A 5,607-nucleotide genomic window follows, 5' to 3' on the forward strand; every position below is an offset into this window, starting at 1 on the left:
TATTAGTTTTTAAATTTATTTATTCATGAGAGACACGGAGAGAGAGGCAGAGACACAGGCAGAGGAAGAAGCAGGCTCCCCGGGGGGAGGAGCTCGATGCGGGACTCGATCCTGGGACCCCAGGATCACGCCCTGGACCGAAGGCAGCCGCTCCACCCCTGAGCCACCCAGGCGCCCTTGCATGAGGTTTTTCATATGCAACCTAATTTTTATTTGTATATATCCATTCAAAGTGAAAAAGCTTACAGACCTTTAACTTACCTTAACTCCAAGGTAATCAGATTTTTGTCCTGCGGGGGGTTAATTATAAAACAATCCTGAAGTTACAAATCGTAGGTTAAAAGAAAGGTCGTTCCCTCTAATAACCACACAGGAAAACGCTGCAAGGAACAAACACGGAGATAAATCCCAGGGAGGTGAAGCTCGTACGCGGTACTAACCACAGCAGGTAGCGCAAAACCCTCCAAATTAGCTCGGCCAACAAGTGTCTGGGAAAGTCCGGTTGGTGATGAGAAGACAGCAGGCATCCATTTGAAACAAACATTCCCTCCCGGGCCCGAAAGCTCTTGAACACCTGCCTCGCTACCCCAAATCCTCATTAGGTGCCCGCCTGTTGGGGCTTGAGGGATTCAATCTCAAACACTGAGCCCCCTGCCTGCACCTGGAAGCACCTGGACAGACACTCAGAGGTCCCTCTTGGCTGCTGCAGCTCTGCCAGGGGCCGCGTGGGCTTGCCCGCGGCGCACCTTCCAACCGGGCCCACTCCCAGGCGGCACAGGCCCAGCGGGCAGCCCACGGGCCTGGTCCGCAGGGAGCGGGCCTTTGCTGCTACAGACAAGGGCAGGCCTGGTCCTTTCTCCAAACTCATCTGTCAGGGCAGTTGCTCTCTCTTACTCTCAGGAGAAGGAGGGCAGGACTGTCACCCTTAAGACACATGACACAGTGGGGTGGGGGTCCCCCCAACACTCTGACTTCCACTGTCTCACCGGGGCTGTCACATGGCGGTGGGGGGTTGGGATTTGCCCTGCCCAAGCCCCCTCCAGCCAGGAGCTGCTGGGCCTACGTGGGTTACTGTGTGCCTGGTTCCCTCACCGTAGCCTGCTGGAGACAAGGAAGCTTTTGGATCTGCTTCCCTGGGAATCCCACTGGGGGGTCCTTTATGGAGTAAATGTTTGTGTCCTCCAAAATGTCTATGCTGATACCCTAACCAAGAGGAAGGTGGGGGTCTGTGGGAGGTGATTAGGGCATGAGGATGGAGCCCCCATGAATGGGATCAGTGCCCTTAGAAGAGGGACCCCAGAGATCTCCTTTGCCCCATCCTCCATGTGAGGACACAAGAAGACGGATGTCTGTGAACTGGGAAGTGAGTTTTCATGACACCAAACATGCTAGAGACTTGATCTTGCACTTTCCAGCCTCCAGGCCTGGGAGAAAGAAATGCTTGTTGTTCAGGGCACCCAGTCTATGGTATTTGGTTATGGTAGCCTCAATGGTTTTTTGAACCCAAGACTCTGTGACATGGGGAAAATCGAGTCAGCTCTCTGAACTTCCATTTTCTGATCCATAAAATGAAGACAATATTTAGGTCACAGGGTTGGGGGGTGCATTTGATGAAAATACGCATAAGCAGTACCTGGGACACACAGAGGGTGCTGTAAAGTGCGGCTGTGATGGTTAGGCAGTTACAGATGGATTCCTTAGTTCACCATTAAACCCTGGGGAGCTGATGAGGAAATTGGAGGGGGGAAGGGAGGATGTCACTTCTAGAAAACCAAACCTGCTCCAGATGATCCAGCAAGCCCTATGCCCAGGAGGCTACTTCCTGGCTGTCCTACTGAGGACCGTGATATCTCAACTCCACTGATCTTCCTAACGACCCACGCAGTAGGTGTGATTATCCCAATTTCCCAGATGAGGAACTGAGGCATGTAAGGTTAGGAGCCTCGCCTGCGGGCCTGTGGCTGGTTAGCATCAGAGCTGGCGTTCCACATTTAGGGGATAGGCCCCACTGTCGCCTCCTCCAGCCTCCCCAACGGACCCCCCCAGCCCTCAGAGCAGGCCCACAGCTGGGCATCTGGCCCCCTGTCCTCTTCCTGGCAGAGGCCTGGCTCTTCTTGGAAGATGTCCGAGCCACAATTCAAGGGCCCAGCTATTCTGGGAACAGCCTTCCCTTTATGACTCATCTGAATTAACCATTGTGTTGGTATGGACCTGGGGGCCCAGGCATTCCCACTTGCCTTCACAACGCCTGCTATTTATAAAAGTTTCTAGAAAATACAGTTCTGCCCTTATTCTTTTGCCCTGGGTAGATGTGCCCCTCAGTACTTGCAGAGTAAGCAAATGGTTTAATAAACTGGAGTTTGAGGGGCAATTTAGTGGAATGGAGCACGCAGGGGCTCGGAAGGGCAACCAGCGTCAACTGGCTGTGCAACCTTGGGTGAGGGAATTGTAGCTAACGCTATTGACCACCTACTATTATGCGTGCTCATGCCATCCTGACAGCAACACCGATGGCGTAGGTCTGCCAGAAATTTTCTGTGCAAAAAAATAAAAAATTAAAATTAAAATAAAAAAAAAAAGAAATTTTCTGTGCAAAACCAACAGAAGCTGACACTGAGAATTTACACAGGGGGCTATGAGACAGCTCATGGATTTGGAAGCTTCAGAATTAGGTTTAGGAAGAGCGAAAAGCTCAATCTCAGGAGCTGGGTAGCAGGGAGGAATCAATAGCCTGTTCAGTTTGGCCACTTGGGGCAGGAGGGTAGCTAGCTCTTGGCTGGCTTTTCTCAATGACTCATTCCTTATCCTTTTACCCTGGCTGCCTTCCCCTACAGAGGTTGGAAAAATTCAATTCTAGCTTTGCCAGTCCCCCTTTCCGGTAGGCATGGCCACGAGACACAGTGCCAGCCAGAAGGTATGACCAAAAGATGGCTGGGAGATTTCTGGGAAACATTGTACTTTCCTAGTAAGAGTGTTGGAAACAACTGAAGCTTTCCCTTCCTCTCCTCTTCCTGCTGTGACCTTGGATGCAATGCTGGAACCTCTGTAGTCACTTTGTGATCAGGAGGGAAAGACCATCGCAAATATGCCAGCCCAGGCATCGTTGAGCAGCTAAACGAATGCCAACAGCTGCTGACCTGCAGATCGTTTATGCGAGAAAATCAGACTGTCTGGTTAAGCCACTCGAAGTCAGGTTGTCTGTTACTTACTTCCTGAGAAGTTCACATACCTTCAACCAAAAACATTTTTTTCAGTCCTTGCAGAACTGCACTCCAGACTTAAATTCCAGGAGTGGACGTGCCCAACTTTTGGCTGGAGGAGGGTAGGCTACCTTTATTAACAGTTTCACCAAAACTGCATTTTTTTTTAATTTATTTATTTATTTATTTATTTATTTATTTATTTATTTATTTATCAAAACTGCATTTAAAGGATAGAAGGAATTTCCCAAAATGTGAGTGTGCTCCTGTTAGCAGAAGGTGGGGGAGCAGACGCTGTGAGGCTGAAAGTCACACGTCCATTAGGATAGGTGCCGGTGATGACAGAGGCTTAAGGGGGTGATGCAGTCTGCTCAAAGCCTCTCAGCTGGTCAGGCCCAGAAGCATGGGAAAGGACCCTTTACGACCAGGCTGCAAACATGTTGCATTTAAGTAAAGGACTGTTGTAACGGGATTTTAAAAGTGTCAGAGCTCCGGGGCACCTAGGTGGCTCAGAGGTTGAGTATCTGCTTTTGGCTCAGATTGTGATCCCAGGGTCCTGGAATCAAGTCCCACATTGGCCTCCCTGCAGGGAGCCTGCTCCTCCCTCTGCCTGTGTCTCTGCCTCTCTCTGTGTCTCTCATGAGTAAGTAAAAATTTTTTAAAAAGTGTCAAAAGCTCTATTATTCACATCATGTACACATTATTTCCATCCCAATCTTTAGTGTTCTTTTAACTGCTTCCCATGGCTCAGGGAGGAGGGTGGTTTAGTCAGCAACGGTCAGTTAACCCTTTTCACTAGTAGATGTCTTGGTTAGGGATATTTGGTTGCAAAGAACAGAAATTTTCTCAAACTGATTCAAGTACCTAAAAAGGACAGAGGGAGTCATGGTGTGGAGAGACCTGACTGAACCCATGGGTAGAGACAGGCAGGGCACCGTAATCTGTAAATACTCTGATGGGTTTGGGTATAGACAAGAATTACTCTTCATGGTTACTGAGAAAACCAAGTGAACTCGTACATATATAGCGCTTGGAATAGTGTCAGGCACGTGGTTAAGTGCTCAAGTTGTGATCACTACGCTCCAGGATTGAACATTTAGTGCCAGTCCCATTTGTCTACACCCAGTTCCTATTAAGCCCACTTCCTACCTGCCAGACACTTCACAAACGTGACACTGCAAGCCTCACAATTCTTTGAGGTAGGTGCAGGAAGCCAGAGTTCAGAGAGGGTCAGAAAACGGATCCAGAGACATAGCCAGTTTGTGGAAGAGACGGGCTCAGAACCCAGGGCCTCCAACCACAAAAACCGTGTGCTCAACAGCTACTATTCTGAAACAAAATAATTACGAGAGGCAGTGGGCCTTGGAAACAGACTGTGGCAAACAGTGTTTTGGAATTATGTGTTTCCAGAAAGGCCTAACTGGGTTCTATAAGCTCACTCTGTTAGGTAACCTAACTATTAAGTGAAAAACTACCGTACTAAGTATTTTGGTTTCTAGGAAGAGGCAGTAATCAATTGCTTCAAAGCACAAAAGCACAGGACCCTCCTCCCAGGCTTTTTCCCAAAGTCAAGTTGGTGTGCATCCAGACCTCATCCCCCAAGAGAGAAGATCCAATGGGGTTTTTATCACCATCCAATATTAAACCCAATATGAAAGTTCCTATAAAGCCATACAAAGGCTATTTATTGGCTCTTCACTCACCGGCCTTTGCAGTATTGCCTTTGGGTCAAGACACCCAATGCTCAAGGCATGAGTCATTGTAACTTTCTGTGGAAAGAAACCTCAAAGCTTCAGGCCATCGATTAGGACAATTAGGACGCTTGCCGATTTCCACTCCCAGGAGCCCTCTCTGCATCTCCCCACTTAGCAGCACTCAGTTCCCACTTTAGAGAATTACCCCTTTCTTAATGCACCCTGGCCCCAATGTGGGCACATGACTCAAGACAACACTCAAGACAGTCGTACCCTGCAATCTGAATCTTGAGAAAGCCTTCTGCCCTTTTGAATTCCCAAAAGTTCCTCTAGATTCATTTTCTGCCTAAGTGAGTCAAAACTGGTTCTGTTTCCAACGGCCTACATGAAAAGAGCTTCTTGGCTCAGCCAGCGGCTGTGGGCATGGTTGGTACTTCCTTGGTCGGAAAAAGTCCTACTGAGCAAAGATTTACATATGTGGTATTATGTCTTGGACAAGAGAATTAAAGACGGCGTGAGGAAAAACACTGGGCCAGTGGGGAACCCAGAGCGCCAAGGCAATGCTAGGTTTGGATGAGGAAGTCCCTATTTGTCTCTGTTCAAGCAATGGCACCAACAGGAGGGCTGGCCCTGGCCACGCTCTCTTTTGCCAGTTGCTACACTGGGCACACTGTACTTGTTGCTTTCCTTCCAGGCCAATAACCACACTCACG

This window comes from Canis lupus, chromosome 21 (assembly GCF_048164855.1).
Source record: "Canis lupus baileyi chromosome 21, mCanLup2.hap1, whole genome shotgun sequence".
In the NCBI taxonomy this organism is placed as follows: domain Eukaryota; kingdom Metazoa; phylum Chordata; class Mammalia; order Carnivora; family Canidae; genus Canis; species Canis lupus.